The sequence below is a fragment of the Anoplolepis gracilipes genome, chromosome 9, assembly GCF_047496725.1.
Source record: "Anoplolepis gracilipes chromosome 9, ASM4749672v1, whole genome shotgun sequence".
NCBI classification, from domain to species: domain Eukaryota; kingdom Metazoa; phylum Arthropoda; class Insecta; order Hymenoptera; family Formicidae; genus Anoplolepis; species Anoplolepis gracilipes.
Window position 1 is genome coordinate 9,926,148 of NC_132978.1, and position 17,440 is coordinate 9,943,587.

A 17,440-nucleotide genomic window follows, 5' to 3' on the forward strand; every position below is an offset into this window, starting at 1 on the left:
TAATGATATTTTTGACACAACGCTTTTTTTGAATATTCTTTCTGAATTTGTAAAAAATTCAGAGAGAAATTGATCAACAGCTCACAAAACAACAAAATTAAAATAATTATATATATTTTTTTCATTCATACAGAAAGAAATGTAAAATGTTGAAGCAAACAAACTCAAAGTTTTTATATCTATTAAAACCACTAATTATTTTCAAAATTAACTTGATATTATTATAAAAATACAACAGAAAAATTATAACATATTTTTAAAAGCTTTCAAAGATTTAATTTCGTACATGTATTCAACTCTGTTGATATGTAATATCGGAAGTACAAAACCTGAAATTTCAAAACACGGGTCAAGCGTGCTTGAAAAGCTAGCAATTAATGAATGTTTTACTGATGGTAAGCACGAGCTTACAATACAGGTGTCTATGCGCTGGTGATAGGTATCTCTTGTGCACTTTTATGTACTACTACATGGATCCTAAGTATCTATCTTAGGTATCTATATATAGACATTTAGTATATGCCGTCTATAGTAGATTGGTTCGAGTGTACACCGGGTGATACCGAAAATGTCCTTTGATGTTTTACGTAACGAAATATTATTTTTATCGATTTGTTTTGATTTCATTGATAAAATCTCTAAGCACACACACACACACACACACACACACACACACACACACACAAGCACGCACAGTATTTTATATGTACGAACAAGTGCGCAAGAGTATATATACACTATCGTTACACCGATCTTGCTGCTATTTTTCTCCGCTTGAAACAGCTAACGCGATTGTACTTACATCGATCGCACCCCGTTCCGCTGTACGATTTATTATCCTTCCCTACCTACCCGTCCGTACGATTCACCGTAGCGATTCGAAACGGTAATTTATCTAACGTTTCGCACAATTGAGCTATCATCGCGTCCGTTATAATAAAGTACGAGGCACGATTCCGGCGCTCGCAAGAAATCGGAATCTCTTCGCGGGATCAGATTCGCGCTCTGCACGTGCGCGGCACGTTCGTCGAACGCATCCGACACCTTCATCCCGACATCCGCGTACGATGTCTATTTACCGCTGGCGGATTATTTTACGGCGTTTAAAGACATGTTCTCTCTTCTCTCTTAAGCGCTGCGTCTCTCCGATACTACACAGGCTCGACCAACTGTAAAAAGGAACGCGCGCGCAATTATACTATTTCTCGACGTTTACACCAGGTATCCGCGGCTTGCTCTTCTCACATTCCCGCACTTCTTGCGATTTTCTTTCCTAAACGATGCCAATAACGAACAAGAAATTTGATCGGCGAAATTGCACGTTGCAATAAATGTTTTAGATGAAAACAAACTTTTGTGAGACGGATATGTGTAGTCTGCGTATTGATTGCAGAAAATTCGCGTACAACAGAAGATCAAGACATTAAGAACGATCAAGACGAAAGCATCCACCCGGTACGTTTAAGAACGAGCGCCAGCTGACTAGCCGCATTTTTCATTAACACGCTGTAAAGCCTTATATGAATAGCTGAACCACAGAGAGCGATGAGTCGCGTTCACCTCGCGGCGGACGTGGCTGAGATTCTTTTACGTTAAGACGTGCGCGATAGCGGCTGACGCTGGTAGGGAAAGATCATTATGCTCGGGGAAATTTATCGGGACGATCTCGAGACGTTACTTGGGGAGCGTTATCGTTGCATCAAATTTTTTAACGAAGTTTCAACATGACTTCAAAATTCTAAAGTAGCCTATGTAGTTTATAATAATAAAATCTGAATGTGGTATTGGAAACCGAAAGAGAGAGACCTGAATATTAAATTAGTATATTTAATAAAATTAAAATCTAATTCTAAATAAAAAAATCTAAATAATTAAATTTAATTAAAACATTAATATTAGATGCAGACTAATATAAATAAGAACTTACAACTGTCAGGTTTTAAATCAGGTTTTAAATCAGTCTTGATGTTTATATTAACTCTAGTAGTACAAGCAACGTGCTGGTTAATTTCATTTGACGCATTCTTCAAAAATTCCATCATCTTTACATCTTTACTTTATCTTGCTTTTTTTCTTCTTAATTTTTTTCGTCTCCAAGAATCATCAGGTTTCTTACTTTTTATCTTCAACTAAAATATTAGTATCAAATCATAGCTCGACGAAAAGAGGAAGAAATATGAAAAGAAGAAGAAAACAAGATTCGCGTGCATATATATTCTTGTGGGAACGCGGATGAAATTCCTAACGGAACTGTGATGTATGCGGTAATACAAATGCCAACATATGATTGAGATGTATGTACTGAGCTTCTACGAATCTCCGAAAATTGCGTATTTGCTCCAACTTATCACATCTTGACAAGTTTACTTAAACTTAATTATCACGTCTGTTTCGATTCAACATCGATCAGCTCTAATATAACATAAGTACGCGGCTCATGTTCACGTTAATCATCTATGTAAATAGATCCTTGAATACACAGCTTTGCAAATTAGGCAATAAATGATCTGTAATTTTCATTTTTTTTTTATCGTTAGTCAATTCCGTAAAATTCCGTTGCTTCTTCTCTTGCAAATGTACATTTTATTCTTCACTCAAACTATGTATTTCTAAAATTTATTACCCATCCCTGTTGATCCATCGTATTCATTCTCGTGCTGTGTGACAGCAAGAAAATATTGCCTCAATAAGCAATGCGAAAAGCAACAAAATTTTCTTGCGCAAGTATGGAATTCAAAAAAATATAAAGTCTTTTCCTTTCTATATTTACAAGCGCGTAAAGAGTGTATAAATATTTTTTTTTCAATAATGTCAGTTCGTATATATCTAGAATCAAAAGTTCACAATCTTATTCATTATATTCTACATATTTGCATTTTATCAATTAATATTTTCCTTTATATAACATCAAAATTATTTTTATTCATCATTTTGAAATACTTGACTGCTTCGCATATGCAATTATACCTATATAATAGATATATAGTCTCTTAAATGTAAACAGAAATTTGTGTTCTTACATACACTGATTTCGCGCGCGTGCTGCGAAATAATCATACCTCTTGAAACGTCCGTTTCAATCGGTTCGCGTCCGGTCTTCGCGTATAATTTCACATACCCGCTCGTTACGCGGCTATTTCAGTCACGACTAATCCTGCAAAAATCCGTAACGCGATGCAACGCGCCTCAGACCGATCCAATAAGCGTAGGACCCGTAAACGTCGCGCCGTGGTCCACGAGGCAAAGCTCACGGGATGATTTACGGATCAAGAGAGGGAAAGGCGAACGAACGAACCGACGAACGAACGGAGTAATCGTTGTACTGCATTCTGAAGAGGACAGCAATCTAGTAAGGAAGAAGAGGAAGAAGAATGAACGAACGAAGAGGCAAGAGGCCTCTCTGCATATACGACGCGCGAACGAAACGGAACGAGGGGAGCGAGGACGACGGTAAATCTTGCCGCGATTGACACGTGTGAAATGCGTCGGCCGGACTATACCAACTATACCAGGGTCCTCATGCTTTGACTCCGATCCTCGTGCACGCGCGCTCAAAGACTCCGAAGAGAGAAGGCTGCCAGCTGACTCGTGTAGAGCACACGCTAAAAAGATGCCGCAATATGCTCCGCATACTCCGCCCTATTCAGGTATACATAAACTTTTCTCCAATTCTGACCGAAATCGATTTGACCTCGAACGAACCCAGGGAATGAAAGAAGAAAAAAAAATGACGCTCCGTAAAAACGAGTTCTGGTTTCCCGCAAGCGGACGTCGCAAATATCTTCCGGATCGGCCCCGCTGGCGTTATATAATGCGTGCAATGAAATAACCGATATCCTGCCTCGATGTATTTGGAATCATACAAAGCGATACACGGAAAAATTCGCTTGCGCAGAAGTTTAATTTCGAAATCGTTCGGATGATGAGCCCCAGTGAAAACGAAGAAATGGTATCTTTGCAATCGCTAATCTTTCCATTAATGGTGTCGTATATCTACTTGATATGTTGCGACGCAAAAGAGAATTCAAGCGCGATCAAACGCATAGAGCACTGCACGGCGATTATTTATGATGGTTGTTTACTCGAAAGGGACGAAGAATCATAAAAGTAGACATTATCGTAGCACCTCGTCTCTCGGCGCACAAATTTGCTGCGTCTCTGTAATACACACATACCGCTTTTTCCGTCCCGACAGTTGTACGTGAATACATTTACATGGCAAGTCAGGGTATGCGGAAGAAGTCAAATTCATGGGCTTGTCAGCATCGCTTTTCAAGTCTGATTTGAGTTACGTTTAAGTATACTGTGTGCTTATGCGTATATATACGATTCTTAACGTACGACCATTTGAAGGAAGTTCCTATTCTATCTTTTAACACGGTCATTTGTTCTGCCATAAGAAATATCCGTAAACGAAAAAAGCCTGCAATATTTTCGACCCAGCAATAGAAAACAATACTGTCCTTTGAAACATCGTAAAACATTATTGAGTTTCTCATGCTTTTTTTTTCTATATTGCCAAACTTGTCTTGTCCTCCACTATATATCCTAAAGCGTGTCAGGACTCCAACAGCGAGCGCAATAATTTCACATCTTACCTTGAAAATGACATGACAAGACACTTATCCCTGCGTCGTCGGCTTTTCCGCGTCGGAAAATTTTAGAAGAGCTTCTAGAAGATGCAGCATGAGGACGCCAGGATGAGCAGTAGGATTGCCTGTAAGAGAAAGAGAGAACGTTAGAAAAGGACGACATACGGCGCTTAAGGAAGCGGAAGGACATGCGTCAAGTATATTCGGAGGATTCTCGTGTCCAGTCCGGCGATTTTGCAGCTTTTACTCTTTGCCAGGACCATGTACACGCGCATGTACACGAGCACATATGTATATACGTACGAGCATGAAGACCGCAAATGAGACTCTATTCAGAATTAACCGATGACTGAGCTGCTGATGATGGAATATTGATAGACGCGAGCCATTTCTTAAGGCATGCAAGCATGTGTTGCGACTACCGATAGATTTCTCACCGCACATTAAAATACAGAATTGTTTCCCTTTCTTATTTGCATCTGAACCAACTATTTTACACGCAAATTGAAACTGCTTCACGAACTGCATATATTATCTATACATATGTCACACGTCGAGTGTTATAGCTCTTCCGCAAAAAAATACTAATGCAATAATTAAATTTAATGTAAAGAAGAATCAAATCATTTCATTTTATTTTATTTAGTCTGTATTATAAAATGTTACGCTTATATATACTTACTTCATCTATGTATATAAGTGTATAATTTTTTTTATATTTATTTTATTCACATTCATACATAATACTTTTTGCCATAAAATATTTATACACTCATATGTTTTTATCAAATTTTTTCGTTGAAAAAATTTATAATTATTGCCAATATGTGCAGATAATTAATAATATATTATACACACACAAATGTAGAGTTGCAAGATTAATACATTAAAAAAATGTTCTCTCTTTTTTATTGCAAATATTACATTTATTTTTATACATATTTATTTTTATACAAAAATACCTCTATAAAAATCCAAAAAAAACATGCGTTGAAAAGAAATCTTGAATAGTTGTCATTATCATGGACATGATAAATAATAACTTGAAATCTTAGCATACCGATTTGTTTGTCGAACAAATAGTTTTTTCTGCAGCTCCATCAATTTAATTAAAATTACGAGGCTTCTTCGTGGTTGAAACGCTACATCAGCTGATTTTGTTTCCGGAATTATTATTTCGCAAGATCGTCATTCACGATGAATGTCGAAACAACAAAGAAGCCGCGCAAAAATAACTGGAACAAGACCGAAACGAGTCTCTTCCTCGTCATCATTGTTTAGCGTTTAAAACCGGAGGACTAACAGCTCTTCACCCGGAACCATCGTTTGACCAACACGGATTCGATCTTCAGCTGGTCGGCTATGGATGGCTTAAGAAGAGCGCTTGCATTATTCATAACCAATTCCCGAATCCTGAACTCAAAATGAATCAGCATCCAGGTCAACTTCCCGCTCCTCTTACTGCTTCTCCATTCTGTCGCCGTCTCTTTCTGTCATCCGTTCTTTTTTTTTTCTTTTTTTCAATTTCGTTTCTCGTTTCGCGTCTCCAATCTTCTCTTTTCTTCAATCGATGTACATAATAAGATATAACGCTACCTAACATCGCTTATGCTAAAATATTGAGATTGATTTATATTAATATAACGATTGTAAAACAATAACAATGTTGCAAATTCTTATATGTATCACATATATATAATACGAATCTTTCATCCTGCTTGGTTATGCGCGAGCAATCTGAGACAAACCAGTTTATTTTCTCATCGTTTTTTCATCACTTTCAACATCTTAGTTATCTCGATTAAGATTTTCTTTTCTGGAACTGGCCATTCGTGTGAACATTTATAAATACAATCTTGATAATACATATCATAATGGAATACTAATATCGCTAATTATATTATTTGCCAATTTACGTGACAATTAAACATTAAATTAATAGACGAGAAGATGCACGATGCATTCATAGTACAGCGGAGAATATATCGAAAAACGAATTATTTTCTGGTGATATTAACGTGCGAGCAGGAAAGATATAAAACGACGACCGGCAAGGCCGACTCGATTTCTCTTGTCGTCTTTATTATTTTTGTTTAAATTTTCTCTCTTTTCTTCTCTGTTTCTTAATTTAAAATCAAGGCGTTATAATACAGGCATTTTCCATTGCCTATTTACAACTTGGTGTGAAAGCGCAACGCAAATGTCTTCGCTAATGACACGATGTCTTATTTGCCGGCGTCACCGCAGAACATAAAAGACGAAGCTGTGAATTCTCAGTATCCAAAGTGACAATGGCTATTTGTATCATTGTCATCTATGGCAATTGAACCGACTCTGTTGCAACGACCACGTTCATTTCATTCGATGCGGCTCGCACATCTTCGAATAATCAGCATTTGTACATGTAATTGCGAAATACACCGCATAACTTTATGAAACCGGCAATGAGAATATAATGAAGAGAAATATTCTTTGAAATTATTAAATAATATAATAACGAATAAGTTTTTCATTAATTATTTTTAGAGTATACGATGTTAGAGAGAAAGTATAATTAAGTTTCACTTCTCTTTGAAATAATTTCTCTTTACGGCTACACGATCCTCTTGTTACCATGCGCCAGATGCAGCCATTAGGTAGGTTCTACAAATATACATCTCTTTTGCGACCAATGCAACGGTTCGGCGCGAATATAGTTGCAGCGGAGACGCTAGCTGACGTTTAATACCTTCCTCGACGAATATACAGACCAAGAAAATGCAAACTTGGTAAAAAACACCAACAACACAGGCACCGACGAAGTGAGCGCGTGAGCTTCTAATAGCTAATAGCGTTTACTTGCCGTTTGACTATGCGAGAAGGCGGAACACTCGCGGCTCTTGGACGCAAAGTACGTCAAAGTACGCCAGCTGACAGCAATCGTAAAGTACATCATATCTTTGATCTATATTCGACCGTGGTCGCTTTTATCCCTTTTTTTCTAGGTTTATTATTAGCAGGAGAAAATCTGATATGACAATTCCTTCGAATAGAAAGAGAAATATGCCGACTCACGACTTAATTAAGTAAATGTCAATATGATTTATTTGACTTTTTATTATTATTTAAAATATCTTAGGATTAAAAAGAGTAGGTTTTGAACAAGACTGAGAAAATGTAATTTAAAGAATTTCCTTGGAAAAAATCCAGAAAAAATACACTAACAATAGGAAATTAGATTCGAGAATGACTCGAGTGGAGCCGGAAAGACGGAAACTTTTAACATCGTTTCAAGGTTAAAATCGCGGAAATTGGAACATAGTCGTAGAACACTCGCAATAATGTCTCGCTTTGAAAAGCATAGAATGAGTTTGTAAAGCGAGATGTAGCGGTATATCACGAAGTACGGCGCAATTTCCTCTCTTAAAAGTATCCACGTGTCTTCCGATGGAAACTAGCGAGCGATTCTTATAGTAGTTTTTGCCGCTGCGTCATATTTCATGCTATTTTCCGCATCGGTATTAATTCTTAATTAATCAGACATGACATTCGCTTCGTTGATTGATTACGACAAATGACAAGATTTCTTCCTTTATAAATTTGCTATTAATAATGAAGTACTTTTTTAATTTTTTTTACATGTAGATAACTTAATGATGCAAGAGATAAGTTTTGCTTATTTTATTATTTTTAACGCGTAATTACAATAGCAGATTTTTGAAATTTATACAGATACAAAAAAAAAAAAAAACATATATAATTCCATAATAATTCTAAAATATATAGAACGCTGCTACTCAATGTTAAAGTAACCCAAGACTAGCGTCTTTCTAATTTCGACATACTCTCGTGCAGGTCAGAGTTGTCTTGCATCAAAAGCGCCAGGGAGAATTGATATAATCGGTGGATCGCGAACCTAGGAGGTCCGGAACATCCCTCGAATATGCAGTACCAACAGGCGCTGTTCGTTATCTTGCCAACGACCGGCAGAAGTCTTAGAGCGGTAACAATCGCTACGGTGGAAACTCGACACGACGACATCCACTAGTGCCAGCTTTCGGCCGCGAGTCAATTAATATACGTCCATTCAAAACGCGACCGCGCCTCCTTGTGCGCCTTGCCTTTCCGCAAAGATACACCCGGTACATCGTGTCGGTCGTGCGGCACGGAAGCCCAGAGCCGAGTCGAGAGATAGTGAGGGTGATGGAAAGAAGCTGCGAGATGCAATAGAGAGAGAGAGAGAGAGAGAGAGAGAGAGAGAGAGAGAGAAAGAGAAAGAGAAAGAGAAAAAGAGAGAGAGAGAAGGAGAGACTGATAGAGAAAGGAAAGCCTCGTATACTTGCTCGCTACACTGAAAAGGGTAGCCCTTGGAGCATAACCAAGTAGCCCACGACAATAAACAGGGAAACGTTTTATTAATTGCCGAGATCTGTCAGTGTCTCCGGCGAGCGCACTGCCATATTAAATGACCGTACTGCCGACCGAAACCGACGCGCGGTGGGCAGCTCTCGGCCAGAACGATGGAGTCGGTCGGTTATGCTCACCAACAATCGGTGGTCGCGGACGTCGAAAGGCCCACAACCGTGCGGGGCTCCTTCTAGATATTACATTTCCTCGTGGTGCACGACGAGAGTCGTGGTAGCGCCCGTTGTGGCGTAACAGGAAGGGCTCGGGCAAGAAGCGGGGAAGCGGGAGGAGAGCAGAGTCTCTAAGATCTCAAGAACCGGTCCGTTAAGACGACCCTGACTGTACTAACCACCTGTAGATACGAACCAACGGATCCGCGCCATCTTTCTATGTACGTCTATCGAATGGAATTTCTCGATTCTAATCGGGCAAACTCACCGCGCGATACGTTGCTCGGCTCGTCGCGAAGAGTGGCGGCGCAATCGAAGTAGCGGTAAGATTTGATCTACGCAGATGTAGACGTTATTAACTCTTTGGTATCTACGTTTTTATTTTTCTCGAAATATCGTAAAAATCCGCATTTGTCTTCGTAAGATTATCTAATAGTCAGCTTATATAAGTGCGTAAAATATTTTGCTATCGATTAATGTAAAAAAAAAAAAAGACAAGATATAACACCTTTTAAGAAGCGATCAAAATTGTCAACGATAACGGTATATTCCTTGATAGTAATTAGCATCGCGACACGTAGAAAACTGTGCGAAAGCGTAGACATTGATTCTCTCATGTAATTCCGTCATCTCATCGCGTCTTCGTCGCACATATTGCAATAAGAGCCGTTCAACATTCGTTTAAATGCCGATCAACGTGCGAAAAGTCGCACAATTATTTTTACCGTTAATGGTTATATAAAAAAATATTATTTTATAAAAGTAGGACAAGACGATGACCTTTTTCTTAGTGTTTTTCTCAACCGTCAATCTTCTCTTTCAACATTTTACATTATAATATATCTTTACATTATAATTTATGGAGCGCAAAAATCTAGATATAGAATATATTTTTGTACATAAGAATAGATGCTCTTTCGCTATCTAATAAATTCTCAAAGCTAAATCTCCTTCATATCGATTAAATCGATTCAGTTTAGACGTTGTCAAAATATATTCCCAATTCAAATGGCTGTACCTTTAGATACAAATTCGCTTCACTAGCGTGAACGTTTGCTGTGTATGAACTTGGCCCGAAACACGTGTTTTTTTTTTTTTTGTATATGTTCGTGTTCAAAGCAGCAGTCGGAGATCACGCGAAAATGCTCGGCGGCATTCATTATAATGTAAGCGCAGAGTGTATATATATATATATATATATATATATTTGCACGCTAATTAGTATACTCGCGCGCGTACAGGCAATAACCTTCATAATCCGAGGTCGCACCAGGTCGGCCGTAACTCAGATACGAGATGATTCGTATCGTGTTCCTTACTTCTCTTTTCCTCTTTCCCCCTTGTCTTTCGCTCAACAACCAGCGACGTAGCTTCGAACGGTCCATCGTGACGGTATCGCATCGCATCGCATCGCATCGCATCGCATCGCATCAGCCGGCAGCGGCTGGTAACGGTCGCGTCGCGATTTTTACAATGACGAGCAAACATCGGCAATTCTGTCGTCGGCAACGGGTTCCTTCGCGTTTTCCAACAATGAGGATCTCTCCTCGCTTTCATACAGCAATGAAATTCCTCCGACGACCACCGCGATGCTACCGGTTCCGCATAGTCCTCGACTATTTCGAGTTTCTCGCGATGAATCATGTCGCACTACAACGACATGTACACTCACTCTTTGCCTCGCCTCGCACTCGGATATGTGCCTCATGAAGGTTAACAACTAACGAGTCGAGGGGAACCCAATGCCGATGATACCGAACTCGGACGTATTCTCGACTATATGAGCGACGTCTGCTACTTGAGAGAAGTGGAGAGAGCTGATGTCTGACACCCGATTTGTTAGCCCATTCAGTATCCTGTCAGTTGTACCGCGGCGTATGTAATGTCGGTAATTTAATATATGGTGTTTACAGTAGAGATGATTTTTGCTGGTAATGGGCGGCTCGTTAGCCACTTTTCAAGTTGTTATTCTGCTGATGCAGCAGAAAATGTTACTAATTCGATGCAATAATATAAGTTAAAAATTTTTTTGTTTTCTGAAAAAAAAAGTAGGCCATTATCGGTGAAATTTGTCTCTATATAATATTAAGTCTACTACTATTGTTGCCAACGATGGTATATTTAATCTCTTGTATTCCAATGCGTATTGACATTGTGCAATAGAATATGCTATAATAGAATTCACCTTTAATCTTGTCTGCATGAAAATGGATTGATATTCATCGATGTTTTGAAATAGCAATACGTTTTGCATTCATTCGCTTAATCACAGCGCGAGTATATGTGTCACAAAATAACGGCAACATGTCCAAGAGAGATCAGAGATGAAGATAATAGGCTGATCACTAATATATCACATTGTCATCTACGATCATTAATCGACGAGTGATCCTCGCGGTTCTCAGACGCAGTCACGCGAAAAAGGAATCACGATTTAACGCGAATGCTCTTTCGGATTTAACTTTGTCAGATTTTCACATTACTGCAAATAATATAATGCAGTTAGTTATTGGTTTTTACTTTTTGTAGATACACTTGAATCTCGCTGCCGTGAAGGCGAATAAATCTTCGCCTCGCGATGATTCATATAACGTAATAACGCAACAGAGAGCTCCATAGAAATGCTTGGATAGTTAACTGTTAACGAATCGAAGAATCAATATCGGCCATATCGAAATCACGCAGGTCACGTCTTCATCGTCTACGATCGTTGATCGATACGACGATGTCTCGTTCTCGCGTGGCTCACGAAATGCCTCGTTTAACCGGCGATATAAGTCAGAACATTTCTATTCGACTTGCTATTTTTGAGACTTTGTAACACAGATAAATTAATAATCAGAAGAATCGATGAATGTGGAGCTTAAATAAATTGCGTCGCCGTCTACAGTCATTGATCAATGCACAATCTTAGCGATGAACTCACGAACGGATTGCAAAATGCTTCGTTTCAAATCGATGCGTCATAGTTGCAGATTATTGTATAGCTCTCTCAAAGACAGTAAGTCAAACGTTTCTATCGCTTCATTGACTGGTAATTTAATGTAAATGATATAAATTTTTGAAGAGATTAAACGAGATCAACAAATTATTAATTTGAAATAAAATTAAAATAAAATATAATAATTATAATAATTTTAAAATAATTTAAAAATATAATACTTAAAATTAAATTAAATAAAAAACTGTTTCTGGATTATAATTACGTTTAATAATTTTATTTATTTAAACGCTTTTAATAGCGTAAAACTATATATTATGGCGTGATTTCGCATAGTTCTAAGAAGCCTCGAGCGATAAATCACGATACCACAATACGCCAGTGTTTCATAGTTATGTGACACATAGGAAATACTGACGATAGAGACTCGCCTTTGTGGAACGCGGATGGAATCGACTCGTCGTTGTCCGTCATCATTGATTGATGCGTGACTACGCACGAAGTTCGAAGTCGCAAGTGAGGTCAGAAGATCCTCCAATTAAACGTTGACCTTATCACGCCACAATTCAACGTACAATACAATTTCTCAGCAAATAGCGTGCTCAATTTAATGATCATAAAGGATACTTTGCTGTATGCGTGCTTAACACAAACTTTGAAGATATCGTACTAATTATAAAGTGTTTTATTATATATATCCCGTTATGGTACACGAAAAAATCTTCGGTAGCCTCAGCAAGGCTTCCTAGTTCACGTCATTTAAATTCTGACTGTGTCTATAAATAAAACAGTAATTTTCGCGAATTTTACAAGCATTTAATTTATTGATTTTATTTATATCTTTTAACAATTTAAATATTTAATAATATTTTATTAAATTATATTAATTATTTTTAAAATTATCATTAAAAATAAACGATAATTATATTTAAAGTAAATACATATTTGTTTTAATTATTTTTCTTCTTACATAATTTTTGAGATAATGTTTAAAATAATCAATACAAATTTAAATATTTTAATTATTATTTTACAAATTAGAATTGATGATAATGATTCTTTTAAAATTATTATTTTAATTAATAAAATTTCCATATAATTGTACATTTTAAATAAATACTTTTATGTATCTAGTTTTCCTCTTTATGATAAAATGAAAATAAATTTTCAAATAATATTTTATTTAAATGAACATATGATTATGTTCGATAATCTGTATTTGTATAAAGTGTATCAGTATTGGTTGATCCATTCTCTATTGAATAGATGCGTGGTGACCAGCAAGTAACGTCACGTAAGTAACAAGCACTTTATCAAATCACCTTTAGCGATCGTGGACGGAGATCAGCATCCACGCTGATTGACGTGACCTCGCGCGCCCAGGTGGAAAGTCACGCGGGGGGTTGCGCCGGAATCATCCTTTTCGATATCTATTATAGGTACAATCGCGTTGTTATTTCCCAGACGATACGTCGCGCACGAGTATCTCTATCGTTCTGCGAGAAGGAGGCCCGTGTTAGCCTTGTTAGCTGAACATTCTTTAACGATTCCCGTAGCGCGAGTCTTAGCGGTCGCATTTATAATCTAGCATCGACCGCCTCTCCCTCATCTCCGAATATGCCTTCGCGTTCTTCACATCCGTTCGTCTACATGATGTGTGGCGAGATTGCATTATATCTCCTATTTACGTTATACATACATCTCTGGGGCCATTATGTCCGCTCTATCTTATTACATGGCTACTCTAGGCTAATCTCGCAACACACAGCGGAACACGGATGTAAAATGTTTAGTACTGAACCATCTAATTGCTATGAAACCGATAATCATCTAATATATTATAAGCTAATACACAATTTTTTTCTATCTCCGATGATATCGCGTGTTTTCGGTGGATCGACAAAGAACCGAATCTAACTATGTTCTATGTGAAAGGAAAAATCTGTCTGCATATCGTATCTAAGCATCGACTTCATACGCCGAAGAGGGCAATATAATATGACCATTGGAAGCTACGCGGTGAAAAATCTACTATCGTGATTAACCTCTGCATACATACTTTGCCATCTCGATAAACCTCCTTAACAAGAATTAAAAGATTTACATGAGAATTATCATTTTCATTTAGAAATGTGAATATTTTAACTATATTCTCTCTCTTTTTTCTCGAAGCATGAAATATAATTTTTAAACAATTGTTTGGACACGCTCTGTGACTTCTTTATAGAACAAGAAAACTGGAGTTTCATTAATTTTAATACTTTTAATGTAACCTTACACCTCCATGTATTAATTATATTCTCATTGCCTTACGGAACCACACACGCTATCAACCGACTGAACTAATATTAGTCTTGTTAGCCGGTCACATTCTTTATCATTCTCAGTACACGTACCATTCACATTATAATCTAACATCGATCACCTTTCGTGTCCGACTTCATTCTCGCTCTCCGTGCACCGTCTATCCGCGTACGGTGTGTACCTAGGTCTTGTTGTGTGTGGAACCAAAACTGCATGTCCGTCTCGTCATCTCTGTGCACGGCTCCCACGAACGTGTATGTGTATTTCTATCCACACAGAGACGGACATCGGCGAACGAGACGGATAGGAAGGTAATGTCTATAACGGAATCGCACGGGGGGTAGGAACATACACGAACGCGGCATATACCGAGAACTAATGCGTTTACGATGTCTGCCTGACAGTACATCAAAGTCCAAGCTCAGTTCCAAGCAAGTCTCTCCTTCTCTCTCCCTGTCTATCACGTTTCATCTTCCTCCGTCTGGTCCTTTCTCTCTCCCTGCGTCATCCACTGTCCCGCTTTTAACCCAATATGCCCTCTTCTACATTATGTATTATCAAGCGCGTTACGTTTCCTTGATTTGATACCGTCGATCGAAGGTCACGATTTTCAGAAATTATTCTCTAGAAGCCTGGTATTACTCGTTAGTGTCAACTTGATACTGCGATGAATCTTTCAGAAGATAAAAAATTTTGCTACTTGTAAACCAAGTGCAATAATAATATTCTGCGAATATTATTATATCAGATTATTACAATTATAATGTAATAATAGTACAGTCGCTTTTTTGGTTTTTAAATCGTTAAAAATAATTTAGTTATTATTAATAATTTTTTATTTAAAAAAAAAAGATAAAAGTCATTATTCTTCAGACATAACTAAAAGAGAAAATATAGCCACTATTTTCTTTCCTCATTTATTCTAATTTTATCATTAAAGCAGTATTAATATAAAAGACGATTTATCCTTATTATGACTATGTTTACACGAGAGGGAGAGAAAGAGAGAAAATTCTGCAATTTACAGTTAATATAATAAGTTAATACAATTAAACTGTTACGTAATAAAAGTATTGTGAGCGCAAAAATTATTTGTGTCAAAGGACAGCGCATTTTTCTTTACTCTGAAAAATTCTCGGAATAGTCTCAAAGTTAAATCCCTCCGATACATACATCCGACAGATACATCGTGCGCCGAACGCGAGCCTTGCTTCAGGGTTAACACATTCCAGGGAACAAAAAGGGAAAAAGAGTTGCCCAAAACGCTCCTCGTCGTCGTCGTATGGGGCGTTTGGGGCCCAGCTCAAAAGGGCCTTCACGTACTAACGTCATGAGATGAGACGCGTAAAAGATGAGAAGTCGGGGGCGTGGCGCTCGGTGGTCTCTCTCTCTTTCTCCCTCTCTCTCTCTCTCTCTCTCTTTTCTTTTTCTCTCGACAAGAATCTCTCTCACATCTGCGGCGGCAGTGCGCAATGAATTCGCGGTTATAAAGCCGCGGTAAATCATTAACGGGCCTCTTCTCTCGTATCTTCGAACTTTCGTCTTTCCGCTTATTTTTCCTTATTAAGGGCGTAGCGCGATGGCTTAGTCCGGCCAGGATGGAGTTTTGTCGGATGAATATAATCTTTTTATCTGCAATCGCAAAGATGAATGATGGTGTGAGCAATTTGCGCTTTCTTTAGTCGAATAATTTAATACTGATAAAATTGCAATTGCGTTGCATGAGTAATATTATAGTACCAAACTACGTATAATAATAATGATTGTCCCATCATTTTGCTGTTGTTGTTAATAAATGCTTTTCTTGAATAAATTAAAATTATTTCTTGATCCGTTGATTATGAACTTGTTGAATGAACTGGATATTACACGTATTCTAATTAATTATTTTGAATTAATCCATCTGAAAAAGTCATAAATGCGCGCAAAGAGATTAAACTCACACATTATCAGTTAAGAACATTTCGAGCGAATAAATAAACATAATTTATACATTCGATTTGCAATAACTTTACAAACATTATTCTTCTATCTGTAAGTGTAAGTTGAAAAATTATTACGTCAACACTCGCACGTTCATGCGTACGAGACATTTATACGCCGCGTCTCGTTCGTGTAATTGACACTCGCTCTGTGTGCGCGCGCGTTTAATGAACCGCAACGCGAATAGTCACTTCCAAGGAAAGAGACGGACGACGAAATTTACATTCCATTGGTGTTTGCACGCGGCATTTTCTTTCAAAAATTCATCAGCACACAAACAGGAAAGCATATCGTTGCCATCGGCTCGGCCGCGGTATGCACGCCTGCGCGTGCACGACTATATACGATCGTGATGTACAAGGTGTTGCGGGTAAACGGTCAACAAACTGGCCGGGAGCCGAGGATAAATGAACGAAATTTCGGCACCTGTGGTATGCCTCGCGATTCATACGTATACATGCGTGCTCGCTCGTACACGCAAGCTCGGCCGCAGTGTTTACACGTGTACCGTTTCTTCTTCGGGAAGGAGAAAGGGGAGAGAAGCGATGCTAAGACAGGACGAACATGTCGAGCGCGTTAAAACAGCGCGACTCGTTAATTAAGCGATTGCGTCACTCTCTCGCGAAGTTTGTTTTCGGCGTGAAATATCGCGCGGAGCGTTCCGTACAACGACCGAATCTGCTGCTCTCTATCTCGTCCTTCGAGGCCGCAGTCCCGTCCGGATTAAATTGAGAAATATGTCGCGTGGCATAAAAAATAATTGGAGCGATCTTTCTCCGGCATGTAAACGCGCGGCGCGATGAGATTGGCCGGATTCTTTTGGGAACCGGCGACGCGAATAGGTGCGATCGTTCGTGGATATCAGACCAGATCCGTGTGAGTTGTGGAATTTCGACCGATCAGTTGGATTTAAAACTGAAGGACGGTATAGCCCATATTTCTCGAGCCCGCATGATCGCGGTTAAAAAATTTGGCTCCCAGCGGACGCGCTTCCCTCTTAGTATTTGAATATCTCAAACAGTCACCAGCTACACGTTATCTCGATTAATAAATCTCGCGTAAAG